The following is a 23,168-nucleotide window of genomic DNA, read 5'->3' as shown; positions in this document are numbered from 1 at the left end:
ACTGAGAGTTGTGTATTCAGGAATGTCCTCAGTCCCAGGCAAGTGAGGACAGTTAGTTACCCTAAATTACAACATAAACCATACTCCCATCTTGAAGATTTACCACTCACTATCGTATGGGAGAGGAACATTTAAAAAATATAATAGTTTTATTGAGATGTAATTCACATACTGTAAAATACCTCTTAAAATGTACAACTCATTGATTTTCATTGTATTAACAGAGTTGTGCTACTAGAATATTTTAATCGCCATGAAAATCTGTACCTCTCTATTTCCCCCTCCCTACATTCACTGGAAATACTAATTTATGTTCTGTTTCTCTGAATTGCCCATTCTTGACATTTCATATAAATGAAGTCATGCAAGATGAGGTCCTTTGTGACTGGCTTCTTTTAGCTGGCCTAATATCTTCAAGGTTCATCCATGCTATAACATGAATTAGTGCTTCACTCCTTTTTATTGACAAATAGTATTCTGTTGTATGACTATACCACATTTTGTTTATTCACTCTTTAGCTGCTAGTTATTTGAGCTGTTTCCACCTTTTGGTTATTTTGAATAATGTTGCTGTAAACATTCTTGTGCAAGATTTTTGTGGACATATATTTTAATTTTTTTTAGTGTATACCTAGGAATAGATTTGATGCATTATATGGTTACTATCTTTTTGAAGAATTTCCAAGCTGTTTTCCAAAGCACCTGCACCGTTTTACATTCCCATCAGGAATATGTGAGGGTTTCAATTTCTCTGTATCTTCACCAACATTTGCTATTTTCTATCTTTTTGATCATAGCCATCCTAATGGATGTGAAGCAGTATCCCATTGTGGTTTTGATTTGTATTACCCTAATGATTAAAGATGTTAAGAATCTCCCATATGTTTAATGACCATGTGAAGAAATAGCAATTTAAATTTTTGGTTTGAAACTGAGAGCTGCCCTTGCCATCCCCAATAAGGAGAATTTGTACCGAGTCCCATTCTTAGTGCTCAACTGCTCCAACTTAAAGCTGAAGAAGCGGCCCTCAGTGTCCATGCTCTTGGCCATGATGGTGTATGTTCTGGTGGTGGTGTCTTACTTCCTCACCCAGAGGAATAATTTAGATGTTATTGTTGAAACTCCAAGTGTTGACTGTATGACTGATGAACATGGGCATCAGAGACCAGTAGCCTTCTTGGCCTACAGAGTAAATGGACAATATATTACGGAAGGACTTGCATCTAGCTTCCTGTTTACAAAGGGAGGTTTAGGTTTCATAATCTGAGATGGATCCAATGCATCAAACATTCCAAAACTCAACAGATCTTCTCTTCTATTCATTGCATTCATATGTGTCCTATTGAGATTTTTCATGGCTAGAGTATTCACTACTCTAGAGAATGAAACTACTGGCTATCTGATGGGTTAGAGTGCTTTTTGAGAAGGAATCAATGGGTACTGACTGGATTTGTTCTTGTTAATGAAGTTTTAAAGGCTGTATCAATCCTCTGACATGAAATATGGAAAAGGATAAGAAGCAGTAGAAAAGAAGCATCTAGTAGAAAACATGGGAAGCATATTAAAGCTCGGACTAGAATATCTTCTTGATATCAAAAAGATAAGTTTATCACAGTATATTATCCTGCTGACCTATACTGACATACCAGTGATATTAAGTGGCATTTTCTTTTCAGATTTTGATTTCTTAAAGAAAATACACTCCATTTCTATAAGCATAATATTGAATAGAGTGATTACTTTTTATAATGCTCTTAACATTTTTTGGGGGGGAGGTGACATTTCCAACTTTTAGAAATTAATGTTAAATCAGGAAGCAAGATCCCATAAGCTGAGAACTCTGGACAACTGATCAGCCTTACTTATGGTGCTTTGTCTTTAAACAGAGTATGTGATAGTACATTATTTCAGATTTGTGTGTAAGACTGTTTCCTGAATAATAAAGTATATGAGCAGAAATAATTTTTCTAATTAAAAAAAATCCCAGTTTTTAATTGGGTCACTTGTCTCCCCCTCCCCCCAGAGATTTTATTTATTTATCTTAGAGAAGGGAAGGGAGGGACAAAGAAAGGGAGAGAAACATCTATGTGTGGTTGCCTCCTAAGAGTCCCCCATGGGGGATCTGGCCTGCAATCCAGGCACATCCCCCCACTGAGAACCAAACCAGTGACCCCCTGATTCATAGCCTGGCACCCATTCCACTGACCCACACCAGTCAGGGTAGGTCACTTGTCTTTTTATTGTTGAGTTTTAAGAGTACTTTATATGATTATATTTTTAAGATTTTATTTTTATTTATTTTAGAGAGAGGGGAGAGGAGGGAGAAAGAGAGAAATATTGATGTACAAGAGAAATATCGATCAGCTGCCTCTTGCACATCCCCAACTGGGGACCTAGCCCACAACCCTGCCATGTGCTCTGACTGGGAATCCAACTGACAACATTTTAGTTTGCAGGATGATGCCAGTCCACTCAGCCACACAAATGAGGGCCTTTATATATTTTGATATAAATCCCTTATTGGGTATATAACTTGCAAATATTTTTTCCCATTCTGTAGATTGTCTAACAAACCTCTTTTTAATCCTGTGTTCCCCAAAGTTAAAACAAATAATTCTAGAAAGAGTGGAAAGGGAAAAGTTTTGTAAATATAGAGGGTCTTCCTCTACCTCTAGCCTTTGCTGCAATGTGGGACACACAGTGGTGATTGATAAATATTTAAAATACAGGTTGAATCAGTAGTTGACTAAACTGGGGATCCTTCTGTCTCTATTGTGGGTGTAGAGTTGAGATGTTTTTGTTTGTTAATCTAAAGGGCTTTTTGAGATCTGAAAAATCTCCTTTTTCTACTACTAATAAGCAAGATTTCCATCACCATTAAACATGCCTAAGGCTTTGAAGTTTTTGGTTACAAAGGGCTATACTATATGTGATTATCTGAGAGCTATTATCAGTCAGGTGATATATTACTGTGAATCAATTCACTCCCACCCCTCCTTCCCCAGGGCTTGCCAGAACTCAGGCCAGAGAACTCAGAGCTGGCTTAGGTCTGGTGGGCTACAGGGAGGGAGGCCAAAGGTGTGGATCTGGGGGTGGGCTTACAGGGAGGCACTGACAAGGGAGTCAAAGAAAGGACCATGGGAGAGCATCAGAGACAAATTTTGATTTCACAATTGTGCCCAGGCCTGCCCTGTATATGAAGAATAAGTATTTCACCTTATAAAGGGAGACAATAATTTAAGAGCCGCCAAACTATAGAGTTTTAATGCAGGATTAGGGGTAACCAATGGGCCTGAATTAACCTGTGTGTATTGTTATTCTGAGAGCTCCTTGAAACCCAACTCATTTGAATTTAAGAAAGAATTACCTTAGTGTAAAAAGTCTTCCTTTTAGGCACTAAAACACTGTTAGCAGAAAGACACTCCTGAACAATTTCTCCCATCTCTTTTTATATAAGTCAAATATTAATTAAAGCAAATAAATTAGGTTGCAATTATGTGCAATTGTGTATTGTAGTATTAAGAGGAAATACTCATATAGTTAATTGGCAACAATTGTGATTTGTCCAAATTAATTTAATATCCAGAGTGAGGTTAATGTTTCCATTCTAATAACAAAGAGAATTAGAGAAATGAGATTAGAGCTGCTGGCAGCCACATGTGGACAGTACTTCTTGGGAGTCCTCTCACATTTCCTGGCTCACCTGCTCATCCAGCATCAGTGCTCATGGCAGTGAGGGATCCCCAAATGAGGGCTTAACTGCTCACCCATCCTCCTCCCTGGCATTGTCCCCACAAAACACTGTTAGATGTTACATACTGAGGACTGCCAGGAGTAGGTTTGTAAAATAGGTGCAACTGAACATCTTGCCAGGGTCCTTGCATCCCATTCTGAGAACTACTCAGTGAAGGCGAATGGTGATCAAAGGCAGTTTGCTGTCAGTACCCGAAATCCCTTTGGAAATATACAGAACAGTAAATAAAATGTGTGTGTGGGAGAGTATGAGCACATTCGTATATTGTTAATAATCAGAATTTTAAAAATTAACATACTGGTTTCAGTTCTTTTTTTCCTTAATAGGGTTGTCTGTCACTATTTTTCTTTTAAAATAATCTTAATAACAACACATTTTATACATTTCTTTCAGGAAGATTAGTTGATGAACAAGTAAACTGGACAAACATTTATATACACACACATACCTACTTTGTCTTCTTTTGAAAAGTTTAAGCAGCCCAATGCTTCAACCTACACTGTCTAATAAAGGGATTAAAACACACTTGTGAAGTGTTTGAGGCCAAGTAGGCTGACTCTCAGTCAAGTGCTCTTATTGGCTCCAGTACCACATTGAACTGTCTATTGGGTGCCTGCCCCTTTACTTAGCTGAGGAAAAGATGTCACATTTGAGATCTTTTCTTTCCCTTTAGAATGTATTTGAGGATGCTATACATCTTTCACACATGTACAGTTTGGGTTCTCTAGACACCCAGGTCCTACATGGCAGTTTGTTTGATCTGTCTCAAGTGAGCATCCTGGGGGATGGCTGAGTCCATGAGAAAACTGCCCAGAGTGTCTTTCCTCAATACATAAACTGAGCATTCAGTTTTCAGTGAAGTTCTTGCTATCACAAGCCTCCCCACTTTGGGAGTGGTAGAGTTTGCTTTTCTACCTGGCTGAAGCTCCATGGAGTCAGTTTCTTAGGCCTGCAACTGTGCCTGCCATCAGTTCCTAAAAGGCAGCAGGAACTAATGTAGCAGTTACATTAGCATTGTCGTGTATTCTGCCCCTCACCATGTGTAAGACAGGCTCAGGGCTAAGAGTCTCCTATTATTTTTCACCTGTAATCATTGTACTGTGAGACAGATATTACTATTCCCATTTTACATAAGTGCAAGTCGGCTTGGAGAGTATAAGTAGCTTGCTTGTGGTCACAAGGGTAGTCGTGGAATTTGTACTTGACACTAAACTCCATGCCATTAGCTGTTAGCCTATGGTGCTTCTTGGTATTCAGTGCTGTCTCCTGCATGGAACTTTTATATGGAAGGGGCTCCATAAATGTTTGTTACTGAGTGAAGAAGGATAACAGCTAACAGTTATATAGTGCTAACTTTGTGCCAGGCAATGCTCTAGGCACTTTATGAACAACCCAAGAGGTAGGCATTATTATTATTATCCCCATTTTACAGATAGAGAAGGAGTGGTGTGGAGAGGTCTTATAGCTTGCAGATGGTGGACATGGGTTTTTTATTGTAGGCAGTTTGGTAGCTTCAGAGTTTGAGATCTTGAACACTACACATGCTACTGCTGTTGAATGAATGTAAGAATATCCAAAGAGTAATGGTGAGACTTCTGTTCTGTTTGTAAAGGATTCTGTTGGTGTCAGGGTGGGTTATCCTGGATGAGGAAACTATTTTTGGAAGCTCTCCTGACCCCTGCAACGCTGCTCAACTACTTCTTCCTCTGTGTTCCAGGAGCAACCAGTCCTTTACGGTTGCTTTTCTTCTCTGTCTCTCATTGGCAGGTAGTATGTGATTCAATATATGTTAGGTGAATGATTAGCTGAACAAAGCCATTCCTTGACTTGGCAAGAAATCAGCAAAGAGGAAAAAAGGAAAATTGAGAAATGATTTGGGAGGTGAGAAAAAGAATGATAAAGGCTGGGAAGAAAGATGAAAATGGGACTGTAGGAGAAAGAATCAGACTAAAATTAAGAATAACACTAAGTTAAAAAAAGAAGATTTATTTTTCCCTCCAGAGAAATGCATCTGTTTGCATCAGGATGAGACCTGCTCAGCAAAATATGAGAGCTTTTCTCTCCAGGGCTGCTTGTCTATCATGAATGACTGATTTATGGAGTTCACTGCCCAATTCTCCCAGGGGTGAAATGGAGAGAGGAACATGGCTGAAGAGGAAAATGGGCTTTGTAATCAGAGAGAATATGGGTTCAAATCCTGACCCAGCCAGTGACTCACTGTGTAAGTCTGTATTGTCATCTCTCCATGAGGACAGTAAATCCTACCCCTTAGCATTGTGTTAGAACTAAATGATGACTGAAGGAAAGTGCCTGGCGTGCAGTAAGCATTCTGTAAATGTCAGTTGTTTTTCTGGCTGTGCCCTGCCATCTTGACCACAAGCTGCCTGAGGCAACTCAGGACTTCTGCCAAGCAGATCCCAACAGAAGAGGAGCTAATATAAGACCCTGAAAACATAGTGCTTGTATTTTGGGTAGCCCTTGATGTCACTGAAACAAATAGAAGTTTTAACTGTGCTGGCTTATTTGTAATAGGTCAGCAATCACAGGTGTTGGCAGAGGCTCTTTAAAAATGGAGGCAGTTGAGCCAATTATGGTTTGCCAGAATGAAATTCAGTATATCCATAAGAATAAATCAAAATGTTTCTAACCAGAAGATCAACCCTTACCCATCATTTCTGCATTGTTCACTTTATAGGATTTTGAGATGAAGAGAGTAAGTCAAATGAAGGTCAAGGAAAACAACACAAAATATAATATGGAATCAACAACACAGAGCCATTTCTATTGTTAATTTCTTTTGAGGGGCAAGGGTGTAGGGGTAGGGGTATGTGGGTTATGGGCTCTAATTAGGAAAAACCCACTAACCCAGATATGCAGGGCACTCAGCAGAGCATCACTCCAGCTCTGTGTCCTAGAGCTACGCTGTCTACATCTGAGAGAGCATATGGGATTTGACAGACACCCAGGTTCTCAGCTACACATCTTCCCACACATGTTCTTCTGGGACTGGGTACTGCAAGCAGCTGGGCTCTTCCCCCATCTCTGATCTGGGCAGCTGGGGGAGGTTGTGTGTGTATGCACATGTGTGTGTATGCACATGTGTGTGTGAGGCAGGTTTACCTTTTTGATTCTTCTGTAATGAGTTTCATCTATCTGGTTCTATCAATTTCCAGATTGATAGGCCAGATAGGCCAGATAGGCCAGATAGGCCATTGTGAAGGCCAATGAGATGTGGATAAATCTGGGAAAGCTGGCCCCAGGATGTGGCAGGTCAAGATCTGTCCAGTTTTGAGCTCTGCAGGGGCAAGGGCAGTTGTATCCAGTACCCAGCGAGGGACCTGAGACTCAGGCAAGACAAGCTGCTCATACATAGGCAGCCAGGGAGCCCAGAAACACCCTTCCCCAAATGACAGAAGCCAAAGCATCGAGCCTTCTGCTACTTTGAGGGAACTGGCAGTGTGAGCCCTGCATGAGTCAGAGAAAACTGGGATCAAATGCAGCTCTATCAACGTGTAACCCTGGCCAATAGCTTATCATCTCAGAACATCTTTTTCTAATCCAAGAAATGAAATGGAGGTAATACCACCTACCTGAATGGTAAGTAGGGAAGATTAGAGGTTATATTTTAATGTGCTTGGTGCCTGGAGGTGGCAATAGGTGGTAACTCCTATGTCAGTTCCTTTCCAGTCTACCCCTCAAGTTCATTTTCATTTCATTTCACCTGTGTTAAAGTTCAGAGATAAGAATTCCAACTAACCCTGTTCTGTAACTTCCCACAAGAGGTGAGGGGCAGATTCTTATTGCTGGCAGACTATATGGCATTTTGGGGAAGTTGTATTTGAGGCTTAAGCTTGAATGAGGTGAATCTGGGAGATTCTATTCTTTTTCTTTTTTATCCTTATGGAGTGTCCCTTTACTCCTTGATAGTTGAAAACACATTGCTGGAGGATGGTGGGAGAAGCAGTGTGTGCATCACTTGCCTCAGTGAGTTCTAACCTGCTGCCTTTCAGGAACTGACAGATCCATGAATGAGAAGTCACAATGCTGTCATTGTAGATCTTCAGCCCAGCCCTACTGCCTCCTGATCTGTTCCCCAAAGCCCAAGAATTCCCTCAGTCAGCAGGGTCCAACCCTAGCACTCACTGCTGACCCTGATGGAGAGAACAACCTCCAGATATCTGCCATTCAAAAGCCTGCCTGACAGAAGTGCTACTTGGGGAAATGGTCTCAAAGGGAAGGACACTCCTTTTTCCTCAGGGTCTCTGAGGACCACCAGCAACACTGTTAGAACACCAAGAAACTTTATGCCTGGACCATTACCTTAACTTCTCCCAGAATCACTTTCACTGAGATGCACTTTAATGTTATGCCCTCATTTCAAGAAACAGCCATGGAAAATGCTCATTTTTATTAGTTATGAAACTGTTGTCAAAGACACTGTCCATTATGTCACTCAGCTTCTTACATAAAAGGAAGGTTTCTCCACAAGAAATATACAGTTTTTTTTTCCCTAGGAACATTTCCCTTTTTCCTCTCTGAGAAAATAGTGTATTGCTTCTTTTCCAATAATGAGAATTGTATAACTTACTGATGTCAAGGATCTCAGAATCCAATCTGATGCTCACCCACAGCCACTAGAGTAACTTTTATAATTAGCATATTTGAATTAGGCTCCTTTAATTTGTTCTAATTTTCTCTTTTATTAATAATATATTTAGTTATATATATATTCTTTATTATAAATTATATATATTCTTTGTTATGAGTAGAGTCAAATCATTGTTTGGAGATGCAACTTTCTGTCTAATGAAAGTAGCTGGATGATGATAATGTTTAATATCATTTAGTTTACTCAAAGGTTTCCCCTTCAAATAATATTTTTAGCATTTGTATACCTGGGATATCTTACAAATCTAATGAATCTGGGTTATAGCCTTGAACCCTCTATGATCTTCAGAAGGTCATTTAATCTCTTAAGCCTCAGTATTATACCACTTACCCAATCTACCTAATAAAGTGCAAAGGGAATCAAATAAAACAATGAATGCTCTTTGAATTGAGACTCTTTGAAAATGTATAAGAGTGGCTAAAAAAAAATCTAACTTACTTGATGAGAAAAATGCAGCTGGGAAGATTGAGGAAAAAGACTAAAGTTTATGAAGCACCTTAGTTGGTATTTTCCTATTGCCCCTCCAGACCCATTCTCCACCCAGGTCTATGCCCCAAGGGGGCAGGCCTCTTAGACTGCACCAAGTAGGATCTTTTGCTCTCTGACCTTAGCTGATAAGAGACACAGGCAGAAGATTGGCAGATAGAAGGAGAGAAATATTGGGGTATTTTTTTTCGTTAAAGGCCACAAGTTGGATGGCAGTATTCTTCTACTGAAAGCCACAGGTCCTGAGAAACCACAGGTGGCTTCTCCCACAGGCAGTTACAGAGAGACAGCTCCCGCTCCATTTCTCTCCTGCTTTTGGTAATTGCTCCCTTAGGTAATAGCTCCCTCTGCTGCTGATCTGGGGAGGTTTCATCATCCCCCAGGTCTTCGTAGTCCTGCCCACAACTTTGTACATAGTTGCTTCACTAAACTCTCCTAAATTATTCTTATTGAGGCATATCTCTCACAAAAACTCCTTGAGGCACATAAGATTGCTCATTTTATAGATGCGAATAATATATGATTAAATAATTACCCAAGGTCATATAAATTGTAAGCTATAGAGCTGGGTATCAAACCCAGATCAGTATCACACCCTTTCTGCCTTATGTTCTCTTAGGTAGGTGAAACATTTTTGATACTTCATTAGGACCTCCAGCAAATTGCTTAATGGTACTGGTGGTGGAGGCATCTATCTTCTCCTGTTTCTGACCTTAAAGAGAGGACTTCCAGTGTTTCACAACCAAGAATGATACTAGTTAGCCCTTGTTTTTTCATGGATACCCTCTGATGGGTCAAGGAAGTTCTCCTGTATTACAAGTTTTCTGAATTAAAAATTTTCTTAAATTACTAAATGCTTTTTTCCCCTCCTATGGCTATAAGGATGAACATTGGCTTTTTAACTTTACTATCTTACATGGCAATTCAATTATAGGCAGGTACATATAATCAAGGATCCTGGTGGTGCTGAAAATTTGAAGACATGATGCTGGAATTTCCATCTGCATATTCACTGAATTTGAAAACGTTCCCTAGTTGCCTACTACTCCACAAAAGTTCTTTCCCTGATCTGCAGCTCAGAGTTGGAGAGTTCCTCATTGGCCTGGGTTGAATCAGTGTCCTGTAGTGCCTCCTAATGGTGCTGTACACTATGGAGCTACAAAGACCTTGTCTAATGTGTCTTCTTCTGGATGGACTTGAGGACATGGCCATATGACCCAGTTTAGATACTTTCATGGTCCCAGTTGCTCCAGTCTCAATGCCCATGAAGTTTCCTGTAGCCTTGCTTTGAATCAGCACTGTAGGCCTCAAACATTGGTAAAGAGGACACTTCTTCCTTGCTCTAGATATTTTATCTTTTACAGCCTCAGATTCCATTAGCTTTTTTCACAGTTGCTGCCCAGTACCCTTGCCACTTAATGAAATCCCTTGTGCTTTTCTTCTCAATAGCTTCTGATCTATGACCTCTCCAATTATGTGGTTGGGTGCTTAGAACTATGGTCAGGTCCTTACATTGACCTTTGTTAAATTTTCTCCTATTGTATTCTACATAAGTCTTTTGATTTCATATTGTTTTCCAGTTATACAATGCCCCACAATTTTATAGGTTTATACATTCCCATCTGAGTCATTGTTGAGAATGTCAAACTGGGCAGGATTGAGGATAAAGCCCTGAGGTTTGCTGACTTGAGGTGTTATTAGGACAGTCTAGTTATGTCTATCGTGCAAATAGAAATTTGGAAATGAAACATGTGCAACAAATATAGACTGAAGATTTTGATTAGGAAGTCATTGAGATTTGATAGTCAATGAGAGACGAAATAATTGAAATGGGTAACATAGAGAAGAGAGATTATAGGGAGAGGAGTAGATGACAAATGTCTGAACCTTGGAAGGGGAAGAGGACCTACAGAAAGCAGAGAAGAGCCCAGGCCAGGTGCCTCAGCTGGTTGGAGCATTTTCCTGTGCACCAAAGGGTTGTGGGTTTGATCCCCTATCAGGACACACACCTAGGTTGTGGTTTTGATCCCTGGTTGAGGCAACCAATTGATGTTTTTCTCTCACACTGATGTTCCTCTCTCCCCTCCACCCTCCCTAAAAAAAGGGTAGAGAAAGGGGATCAAAGACATAGGCTGGGAATCAGGACAGCCTGGCATCATGGTAGCCAAGAGGAGATAGTGTCAGGGAGAAAGATTGACTAAGTTTGCAGAGAAGGCATGAGAAAAAAGGTCATTTGGGGTGTGTGTGTGTGTGTCTGGGGGATGGTGGTAGAAGGATTAGGAGTAAGATTAAACCCCAATGTAGCTCTGAATGGGGATATCAGTAATTTTTTTCTTAGCCCATGTGTTGAGTAAACAGGTGTTTATCACATCATTATTTATACTTTTTTGAATGCAGGAAATATTTATACTATTTTTTTTTAAAGCGAATAGGTAGTGTTGAAGTAGAAATGTGGGGAATAGATTATTTTAAAAAGTGAAATTGTAGTAGTAAAAAGACAAGAGAAAGAGTAAAACCCAAGATGTAGAGGATGGATTTCACCATCCTGAACATCTGTATAGGATAACGGGAAGACATCAATGGAGAGAATTCACTTCAATGTGGGAAAAAAGAAGTAACTGATAGACTTGAGACTCTGGAGGAGCTAAAGGGGAGAGTATGAAAAATTCAGGAAGCATAGCTAAAATGTGGAAGGACCTTAAGTGCTGATTGATGGATAAATAGATAAACAAAATGTATATACAGACAATGGAATATTCAGCCTTAAAAAAGGAGGACATTCTGACACATACTCCAACATGGATAAACCTTGAGTACATTATGCTAAGTAAAATAAACTAGTTAAAAAAAGACAAATACTGTATAGATTCCACTTATATAAGGTATCTGGAGTAGTCAAACTCACAGAAACAGAACATAGAATGGTATTTCTAGGGACTGGGGTTGGGCAGGATGGGCATTTATTTTTAAAACATGACTCAAAAGTCTTGGCTGGTGTGGCTCAGTGGATTGAGCACAGGCTGCGGACCAAAGGGCTGCCAGTTTGATTCCCAGTCAGGGCACATACCTGGGTTGTGGGCCAGGTCTCCAGTGGGGGCCACATGAGAGGCAACCACACATTGATGTTTCTCTCCCTCTCTTTCTCCCTCCCTTCCCCTCTCTCTAAAAATAAATAAATAAAATCTTTAAAAAATGACTCAAGAGGAAAAGTAGGCTCTGGGACAGGAACAGAAATGAGGTGAGGGAATAAAAAAGTGAAAATAAAGGAAAGATTTGAGGTGGACAAAAAGGAACTTGAAGTGGTCATTGGATGAGCTTCATCTCAGCAGAGGGTCTTGTGGGGCCCATGGAGGGTGGAGGTGTGTTGCAGACTTGAGCAAAGAGAAGGAGGTTTGGAGCCACTTCTGGAAGGGGTGTGTGAAGAGCAACAGGAAATGAATGAAGCAGATGCCAGGTGTCAAGGTGTGCTCACTGGAGGTTAGTTGTATGAGGGTGTAGTAGATGCATCATCATGTTTGGGTCTTTATCCAGCTATCTAGAAATATAAGTGGAAAAAGCAGACTGGGTGTCGGTGGTGATCTGGTCTGAGGGTTCTCAAGGTGATGGTGGGGGGAACCAGCTTGGGAAGTTGACAAAGTCTGAGCAGGGTAGGGTGGGACACATTTTCTGTCTATATTTATGTTTGGAAGGGGTTCTCTGGTAGCTTTGCTTTGGGAGACCAAATTGTGAGGTGGCAGGGAGGCCTGTGGTTGTCATTTGCTGTAAGATCTGAGCCTGCCCCACATCCCAAGTCTGAAACTGAGCCTTAAGGGCTATCTTGCCCCTAGGAAGCCTCTGTCAGTACTGGAACACCTGTAATGTAAAAGCACGGAGGAAAATTCTTACCTATTGATTGGTTTGGGGTGAACGAAATCTGCAATGCTAGCTTTCAGGGCAAATCTAAAGGGTCTTCAAGACATTTTTACATAGTTTTCATATTTACAGTGAGATATTCTGGTTTGCATTCAGCCTTCATAGCAGGAAGTTGCCTGGGACACAGCTAAGATCTACTAACTTATTCTAACTAGACTAACTGCCGCAGAAACTTCTATGTAGTAATGATTGCAAACCACATGTCCTATTTCTCTCCTGCAGAACCTTTAGCTGTAAACCTCCTGGTTGTTCTTGTGCATAGCTTTGTTCTTTATTGTTAGGGATTATATCAAGGGGGCAAGTTTTGAGAGCCCAGGAAATTTTACCAGCATTTAGGAAGGAAGAAAAACACTGATGTTAATACACTGAAAGGTATTAAAATATTATAATTTCCCAGACTGTATGGCAAAAAGGATTTGGTTCCAAATTTATAGCCCCCAGGCGTGGTTGTGCTTTAATAAGAACAAATGAACTGGCAGTTATTTGGATATCTCAGTAATGCAAGGCAGTTGTAAACTACTCCTGAGGGAATCTTAGAAAGGCAGACCAGGCAGTACAATGGCCTTGAGATTGCCAAGGAAGTTGGGAGTTCTCAGTTTTAACTCTGGACTTTCTATATGACTGAATATCTTAGTAATGGGAAGCTTCTTCTTTTTTATTTATTGATTTTAGAGAGAGTGGGGGGAGGGAGAGAGAGATAGAGAGAGAGGGAGAGGGGGAGGGAGAGAGAGAGTGAGAGAGCAAGAGAGAAATATCAATTAGTTGTTCCACTCATTGGTTGCTTTTTATATGTGCCCTGACCAGAGATCAAATCCACAACCTTGGCCTATTGAGATGATGCTCTAACCAAATGAGCTACCTGCTTAGGGCAGTAATCAAGAGATTCTTGAGTCACACATTTATTCACTTTGTATCCCCACAGCCTGGTATATATGTGTGCTTCATGGATTTATATAAAATAAGTCACCATTGGAATAGGAATTAGGTGAGGATGAGAGAGTACAAAATATTCACATTTGATAGCCTCACCTCCCCAAAGGGAAAACTACTGTGATGGTTGGAATAGTTTTGATTAAGAGCCTGCATTCTGGGAGCACACTGCTGGGAGTGAGTCCTTGCTCCACTGCTTCCAAGTTGAATAGCCTCTCTGAGCTACAGTGTTCTCCTCTGTAAAATAGGGACAATATGAGTATACTCATTTCTACTTCATAGATTATTGTGTAGGTGGAATGAGATTACATGGGCAGAGCCCCAGCATATAGAAAAATTATAATAATACAAGGGAGTGGGGAGTCTTTTAGTTGTTATGATTACTTTTTGCCTTAATTCTTTGATTCACTTCTCAGCCTTCCCTGAAGTCTGTGTCTTTCTAAGTATACCAAATATGCAGGTGTTACTGTGCACAGAGAGGCTGTGAAGATTAGTTAACTTATAGAAGTGAGCACAGTGCCCAGGTCTTGTACGGCCTCTGTACATGCTTACTGAAAGAATGATTATTGAAAGAAACTTACAGAAACTTTGGGAATTACAAAACATACCACTAAGCAAGTGGCTTAAATATTCTCACATGTGTAATACAACATGTTGGATCCTTAAATTTTGAAAAAATAATGAGTCACTGAAATTAATGAAAATATCTGGAGGTCAGGGGTTTTCAAATTTTACTATGTTAAAAGCCTCCTAGTTACCTCAAAAATTCCCAAAGACTCAGAATTGATAGATCTGGAAAGTGTACAGACAACAGCATTAAATTTTTTTTTCTTTAGCTGATTCTAGAGAGAGGGAAAGGAAGGGAAAAAGAGAGGGAGAGAAACACATCAACGGGTTATTTGACTGGGAATCGAACCAGCAATCTTTCAGTTTCTGGGATGAAGCCCAACCAACTGAGCCACACTGGTCAGGGTCAGGTGACAGAATTTTAAGCCCATCTCCAGATGGTTCTAAGGCAACACTTTAGGGTAGCCTAAAGGCTTCTATTGAGAAACTAGGGGTTACTTAAAAATGTGATGGATACCCATCTAAATGCAAGAATACTGTCCCCCCACCAACTGTTTTTTACTTTTAGGTTTCCTTCTTTTCTCTCCAGTGGGTTAAAGAATGATAATAGGATTGAAATTACCTTCAGTCATAGACTGAGCTGGCTCTGTAAGTTCTGGTGTTGTATGATCATGCATATGCTTAAAGGATTTGCCATAAAGATCTAGAATTATTCAGACACACTACATGCCTGCAAATCATCCAGAAGGACCGTTCTTTTTGTTAGTTAAGCGAAGAGCCTGTTTCTCAGTCTGACAGTCCAGGAGGATTGTGTATTTACCTTTAGGACTAAAGGAAGAAATATTCTGCAGTGTCACTATAAAGAATTCAAAATCTAAGGTTTCATGTGAACCACAAGAATATGACTTGTAGTAACATTTCAAGTAGAAGAGGGATGTGTTTGGATCAGCACTAAAAGTATATTAATAGGAAATAAATGCTAGGTCCTTCAGTATGTGGGGCAGAAGTCTCTGTGTATTTCTACTTTTTTTTTAAAGAAATTAAACTCTCCTGGAATTTGGCCTCTGCATTTAACCTCCAGGTAAGGTAAGCAGTCTGTTCCATCAGGAACACAGTGCCACACAGTACCACTATCCCTTCTTCACTAATTTGTTGTTGTAAGTGTTGCCTTGAAAAGGTCTTATGATTCAATTATAAATCAGAACCAATTTAACAGGCTGTTGATGCCAGGAATGAAAAATTTTCAATTTGCAAAGCTGGGATAAGCCGATCAAGAGAATGGTACTATTTCACAAGAAATACATTAAGCTTCCCACTCATTCCTAAAGAGCTTACTGAGGTTGACAAAGGTGCAGAGAAGGGTGTGTTTGGGTGACTACATCAAGAGTCCATGAAGAGTAATTTTGAGGAAGTTATAAACCATAGCAGCCTCAATTTAGATAAAGTTTCTCTCACCTAGAAGGGCCGGGTTGCTATCCTCTCTTTTTAAAATCTCATTTATAATGTAGCCCTACAAATTTTACTTAGATAAACAGTGCTACAGAAACATTTTCTGCACTTAAATCTGCTATATTCCTTCTTTTCATTCAAAAGTTATGAAAAACTAGAAGCTTATTAAGTGTCAGACTTCACACAGGAGGGTGATAAATGACCTAAGTCATTTACAATATGCTGGAAATATAGACAATCTGTGCTGAGTGTGAGAAGCTGTGTTCTTTTTTAAAATTGAATTTACTGGGATGACATTGGTTAATAAAATTAAATGTTTCAGGTGTACAATTCTCTAAAATATCATCTGTATAATTGCATTGTGTGTTCATCAGACCCCTTCTATCATCATTTATCCCCCCTTTACCCTGTCCTACCTCCCCTGACCCCTTTCCCTTTGGTAATCACCATACTGTTGTCTGTGTCTATGAGTTTTTTTTCCTTTGCTTCATCCCTTCATCTTTTTCACCCAGCCCCACAACACCCCTCCCCACTGACAGCTGTCACTCTGTTCTCTGTATCTATGAGTCTGTTTCCATTTTGTTAGTTAATTTTGTTCATTAGATTCCACATATAAGTGAAATCATATGGTACTTGTCTTTCCCTGACTGGCTTATTTCAATTGACATAACACTCTCCAGATTCATCCATGCTGTTGCAAAGCGATTTTTTTATTTTTTATGGCCATTGTGTAAATGTACCACAGCTTTCTTATCCACTTATGTACTGGTGGGCACTTGGGCCACATCCAATCTTGGCTATTGGAACTAATGCTGCAATGAACACAGGGGTGCATATGTTCTTTCAAACTAGTATTTTGGGTTTCTTCAGATATATTCCCAGAAGTGGAATTGCTGGATCATAAGACAGTTTCATTTTTAATTTTTTGAGTTATCTCTGTAGTGCTTTCCACAGTGGCTGCACCAGTCTGCATTCCTACCAACAGTGCATGCGGATTCCCTTTTCTCCACATCCTCTTCAACATTTGTTGTTTGTTAGCCATTCTGACAGGCGTGAGGTGATATCTCGTTGTGGTTTTAATTTGCATTTCTCTGATGATTAGTGATGTTGAGCATTTTTTCATATGTCTATTTGCCATCTGTATATGCTCTTTGAAGAAATGTTTATTCAGGTCCTTTGCAGATTTTTAAATTGAATTGTTTGTATCTTTTTGGTATTGAGTTATATATGTTTATAAATTTTGGATATTAGCCCTTATCAGATGTATTAGCGAATGTGTCCTCCCATACAGGGGGTTGTCTTTTCATTTTGTTGATGATTTCCTTTGCAGTGCAAAGCATTTTAACTTGATGTCCCATGTGCTAATTTTTTCTTGCCTGAGGAGATATATCAGAAAAACTATTGCTATGAGAAATGTCTAAGATTTTACTGCCTTGTTTCTTCTAGGATTTTTATGGTTTGGTGTCTAACACTTAAGTCTTTAATCCATTTTGAGTTTATTCTTGTGTATGGTGTAAGAAGGTGGTATAGTTTCATTTTTAATGTATCTGTCCAATTTTCCAAATACTATGAACAGATGGTCTTTACCTAATTGTGTGTTTTCTCTTCCTTTATCAGACATTGACTTTAAAGGCATGGGTTTATTCTGGGCTCTCTATTCTGTTCCATTGATCTGTCTGTTTTTATGCCAGTACCAAGCTGTTGTGATTACTGTGGCCTGATAGTATAGTTTGATATTATGTAGCATGATTTCTCCAACTTTGTTCTTCTTTCTCAACATTGCTGTGGCTTGTCGAGGTCTTTTGTGGTTCCATATAGATTTTTGGAATATTTTTTCTACTTCTGTGAAATATGCCATTGGTACAATATTTTGATAGGCATTGCATTGAATGTATAGATTGCCTTGAGTGGTATAGACCTTCTAATGATGTGAATTATTCCCACCCAGGAACACGATATATGCTTACCCTTATTTGTGTCCTCTTTGGTTTCTTTCTTCAGTGTCTTATAATTTTCTGAGTATAGGTCTTTTATGTCCTTGGTTAAATTTATTTCTAGGTATTTTATTTTATTTTTGATACAGTTGTAAGTGGAACTGTTTTCTTAGTTTCCCTTTCTGATAGTTCATTACAAGTGTATAAAATGCAACTAATTTTTGGATATTTATTTTGTACTCTGCTACTTTGCTGAATTCATTTATCAGTTCTATTAGTTTTTTTTTTGTGTGTGGAATATTTAGGGTTTTCTACAGATAGTATTATATCATCTGGAAATAATGACAGATTTACTTCTTCCTTTCCAATTTGGGTGCTTTTTATTTCTTTTTTTCTGATTGCTGGGGCTAGGACTTGTAGTCCTGTGTTGAATATGAGTAGTGAAAAGTGGACATCTCTGTCTTGTTCCCAATCTTAAGGTAAACATTTTTAGTTTTTGCCCATTGAATATGATGTTGGCTGTGGGTTTGTCACTTACAGTTTTTACTATTTTGAGGTATGTTCTCTCTATTCTCACCTCATTATTATCACAAATGGGTGCTGGGTTTTATCAAATGCTTTTCTGCATCTATTGATACCATTATGTGATTTTTATCCTTCATTTTATTTATGGGGTGTATCACATTTATTGATGTGCAGATATTGTAACAAACCTCACATCCCTGGAACCAATCCAGCTTGATCATGGTGTGTGATCTGTTTAATGTGTTGCTGGATTTGGTTTGCTAACATTTTGTTGAGGATTTTAGCATCTATTTTTATCAGGGATATTGGCCCTTGTAGGTAACTAACTTTTTCCTTTGCTGCTTTCAAGATTCTCTCTTTGTCTTTAACTGTTGTCATTTTAACCATGATGTGTCTTAGTGTGGACCTCTTTGGGTTCATCTTGTTTAAGACTCTCTGGATTTCCTGGACTTTTGTGTCTTTTTCCTTCACCAGGCTGGGAAAGTTTTCAATCGTTATTTCTTCAAATAGTTTGTTGATTCCTTGTTCTCTCAATTCTTCCTGATACCTTTATGGTGTGGATGTCATTGTACTTTGTGTTGTCCCAGAGATCTCTTAAACTGTTCTCATTGATTTTTTTTTTTCTTTTTGCTGCTCTGGTTGGGTGTTATCTTACACCTTGTGTTCCAAATCACTGATTGGATCCTTTGCTTCATCCAACCAATCTGCTGTTTATTCCTTCTAGTATATTGTTCTTTTCAGATATTCTTCATTTTTAACTGGTTCTTTTTTATGGTTTCTATTACCTTTTTCATGCTGTTGTAGTTCTCATTAAGTTTCTTGAGCATCCTTATAACCATTTTTTGAACTTTATATCTATTTCATTTAGCTCTCTTTTTTGAGATTTCTCCTGTTTTATTTGGGGCATGTTTCCTTGCCTCCCCATTTGGCTGCCTTTTTGTGTTTGTTTCTATTTATTAGGTAGATCTGCTATGGCTCTCAGTCATGTCCTGTGTGACCCAGTGGCACAATTGCCCTGATCACCTGAGCTGGGGGCTCCAGGAATGTCCCTTGGGTGGATTATGTAAGCACTTTTTGTTGAGTCTTGGTTGTTGTTGGCCTGTTTGTGCAGGTGGTTGAGCCTTAGGCTGGTTGACTATGAGGATCAACCCTGTCCACAGTGTATAAGCTGTTGTGCAGGTGCTGACTACATGGAGCAGAATTTGCCTCAGCAGAATTTGGTGTCTGCTGAGGTCTCCCTTTGGATATGCTACTTGTGAAGCTAATTGGATCCTGCTGTGATGTTGTCTGAAGCCGGCCACTGGGTGTTGTGGGTCTGGGGCCTTTTGGGAGGGGCTTTGGTACATCCCAATGTCAGAAGCTGTCTGTGACTGGCCCTGGGCAACCTGTTTGGAGCAACGAAGTGACCCATAGTCTGTGGCTGCCTCTGCTGGGATTGGGTGTGCATGGGAAGGGTCAAGCTGCTCACCAAGCCTGGTTTTTTTTTTATCAGCACCAATCCAAGAGCAGGTCAGCAAAAATCTTAAGGCACCCTGAAATCTGCCTCAATCTGCTTCCATCTGTTGGCTGAATATTAGGCTGTCACTGAAAGAGCCTCTGGTGGTACTCAAGTTGCATGGTTTAGGTTCTCAGTGAGTCACCAGTTAGGGGCGAGTAATGTTCACCAGATTGATACACGTTCAAACTTGGTGACAGTGCTGGGTACTTAGCAAATGTCCTAGGGTATACCAAGACTAATTGCCATGCACTGGGTGCTTGCACACCTTTGTGATGGGGCAGGGTCTCATAAATCATTACAGTAAAGACAACAGTTTATCAGGCCCAAACAAACCAAGATTTGGCTGTGTGAAGGGAGGACTTTGCACCAGTTGTCCATGTTGAGGGAAAGATAGGCCCTGTCATAGAGCCACACAACTTGGCCTGTGCCAGATTCTTCCAGGAGCCTGATCTCAGTATGGTGGGGACACTGGAAGTCAGGAAGATAGGGCTAGGGGATCTCTGGTGAGGGGGAGGTGCTGGTTAGGCTTGGGGTAAGGTGAGTGGAATAGCCCTTGCCCCAGAGCCATACAACTTAGTATGTCCTGGAGTCTGCCCAGACCTCAGCAGGGCAGAGTCACCAGGAATTTAGGGTGGGTTGGTGGGTTGAGCAGAGTGCTAGGAGCCCTGAGAGTGGAGCTAGTAGATCTCCCATGAGGGGGAGGCACCAGTCAGGTTCACCAGGTTCACAGGAAAGTGGGGGAATGGCCTCTACCCCAAAGCCACACAACTTAGTCATCACACCTTTGAGTCAGTCCAGAACTCTACAGCCTGGGCCAGGCAGCTGACTCCTCATCTGGGTGTGAAGTCCACATGGTGGGGCTATGCAGAGTCCAGAGAGTGGGGCTATTGCTTTCCCGCCAGGCTGATGCCATTAAGAGGGGAGTCTTCACCCAAGAAAGATGGCATCTGTGGTGTGGGAGAATGACTTAGCATAGGTATCCTAATGGCTGTCTCCTCAGCTTTCTCTCCAGAGCTGAAAACACCAGTCTTGCCTCACACAACTTGAATTTCCTTCACTCTCTCTCTGCTGGAGCCCAGGATGAATGGCTATTAATGAGGTTTTGTGTATTGGTCCTTCAGGAGGGCTCCTGTGTCTCTAGCAGACTCCTGTTTCTTGCTGGCAGACAGAATCTCCCCTGATTATCACAGCCAGATGTTATATGGCTGCCTCTTCCTAGCTCTGGTGCTCTGGGCTGGGGAGCCCAGTTTGGGGTTGAGACTCCATGTTCCTCATTGGGAACCCCTGCAGCTGAGATATACCTCCAGAATCTCAGCAGCTGCCCATGGGAGTGGTGCCAGTCATTTTTGCATCTTTCCCCTTCCTACCATTCTGGATGTCATTTCTTCTGTAAATTCTTGGTTTAAGATTTCTGTTCAGCTAGTCTCCATTTGGTTATTCAGGTTGATTGTTCTATAATTTAGTTGTAATTCAAGTTTGGTCTTGGGAGGAGGTGAGCGTAGCTTTCTTTCACTCCATTTTGGATCTCTGAGCAGCTGTGCTCTTGGGGAAGTTCTTTTGACTAACAAACTAACCACATCATGGAACTCTCACTCTGCCCTGTGCCTGTTTGAGGGCTCCTAGAAATGTGATGGATGCTCATGTAAATGCAGGAATCTCTTTGTGTTTTTATGTTTAGGTATTTTTTTCTCCCTGTGGATGAATGGGTTCTAAGATTGAAAGTAGCTTCAGCCATAGATTGGGAATACCACCCCCTTACAAGATTAGAACCCCCCCCCCCCAGGACTGTGTAAGAATTAACGTAATCATCTCCATGGTAGAGGTGACTGTGTGGTGCCAGCAGAACCAGTGTATAATTTGCAGGCCCACTGCTAGGTGCAAAGTGTCCAAAAAGCAGGAAAAAGAGCCATTAAAGGTATTAAAATACAAAGCTTTCCCCTTTTAATGTAGTCTCTCCCGTGCCTTGTCATGGCATTTGTTTGTTTTTATTTATTTCTTTCCAAATCCTTATTGTGGTAAAATACATATAACAGAAAATTGCTATCTTAACCTTTTTACATGTTCACATTACAGGTACATCTTGTACATTTTTAAGTGTGTGGTTCAGCTATATTAAATGCATTCACATTGTTGTGCAACCACCACCAGTCATGGTGTCTTTTATTTGATATTTAATGCCATATTAAGTAAAAAAATTTAAATTATTAGCATGAATTTTGCTGTTCATTACACGTCAGTGTTAAATGCGAAGGTCAGAGCATTTAACTCATTTGTGCAGTCATCGAAATCAAACTTTATGTTTTGTCCCTGGAGGATGCTTCAAGCTGGCTAGAAAAGAAACATGGACATTCTCAGGAAAGTTGGAAGGACTAGAGGGTTCCACAGGCACAGAAGGAGGGAGTTGGCTGAGTGCTCCATCTGGCACAGGGTTATTCAGGGCCTTCACAGGTGCTAAGGAGCCCCACCTGTGTATCAGGCTTGCTGGCTGCTGGGATGCTGGGATCCCCCCACCCCCAGGTCCTAGATTGACATGTTTTTCCCTAGCTTGGGGCAGGCCCTGGGGAATCTCCCTTTCCCTTGTGGTTTCCCCAAACCCATGGAGAGCAGATGCCTCCCCCTACCACCCAGGGACGACTAATGCCAGGTTATTTCAGACTCTGTATCTAGATCAGGAGAGACGTTGAAGCCTTTTTGCCTGATGTTTGCCAGGCATGCTGCAGCGCTGCCAGTCCTGGGTGGGAGGGCAATGGCTATGCTGTGTCCCAAGAGGCTGCAGGATAGGTGCAGCCAGCTGTGACCTTCCCCACCTGCACCCAGGCCCTTGTTTGGGGCAGTGGTCACGATGGGTATAGGGAAGGGAGACCAGGCAGGACTCAGGTTCTAGAGGGGAGGAGAGTGAGGTGAGAATCCACCCCTCCAGGGAGCTGGGGACATGGGATGGGGTTGGGCCAGGGAGGAGGGAGAGGGATGCGGCAGGAAGCAGGGCACCCTGTGCTCCCCAACACTCCACTGTCCCATCAGACTTCAGTTACAACATACAGTGTCAAGTCTGGGGCTGCATAACATTAGGCCCCACACAGGGGCTCTACTGAGCACAGAACCCAGTGGGACTACACTGGCCCTGGGTGCAGGAGCCAAGAACAAGTAGGTGAAGGGAGAAGGGAGCCAATACTTCCTGGGAATGAGCCCAGACCTGCCCATCCCTGGCTCCCAAAGAGGGTCTCTCCTTCCCGGAAACATTTTGGTGTGAAGAGACAAGTGTCTTTTCAGTAGTGCCCCTAGTTCTTCCTCCCTCTCTTTCCTGCCCACTCAGGATTTTAAGTAGTATGGACCTTCCTTTGATGCTCTTCCCTTCCTTGCTTCCCTTCTCTCTCCCCCACCTGCATGTCTCTTAATTATGCTTTACAGTAAATTAAGTTGGCATTCCTTGCCTTGCAGGATGCG

General features: G+C 40.9%; 1 protein-coding gene and 1 long non-coding RNA gene across 3 annotated transcripts in view; one reads left to right on the top strand and one right to left on the bottom strand.

Moving 5' to 3' along the window:
* LHFPL3 (LHFPL tetraspan subfamily member 3) overlaps positions 1–23,168 on the bottom strand; it is a 606,934-nt gene that overhangs the window by 43,452 nt on the left and 540,314 nt on the right. The window lies entirely within an intron of this gene.
* Positions 1,449–22,379, top strand: LOC118497098. Its single transcript, XR_004899650.1, has 4 exons — positions 1,449–1,887; positions 9,115–9,124; positions 15,251–15,254; positions 22,369–22,379. It is a non-coding gene; the product is annotated as an uncharacterized LOC118497098 (long non-coding RNA).

The sequence above is a fragment of the Phyllostomus discolor genome, chromosome 10, assembly GCF_004126475.2.
Source record: "Phyllostomus discolor isolate MPI-MPIP mPhyDis1 chromosome 10, mPhyDis1.pri.v3, whole genome shotgun sequence".
NCBI lineage: Eukaryota > Metazoa > Chordata > Mammalia > Chiroptera > Phyllostomidae > Phyllostomus > Phyllostomus discolor.
Note: the sequence above shows the minus strand (reverse complement) of the source record. Positions and strands in the feature narration are given on the sequence as shown.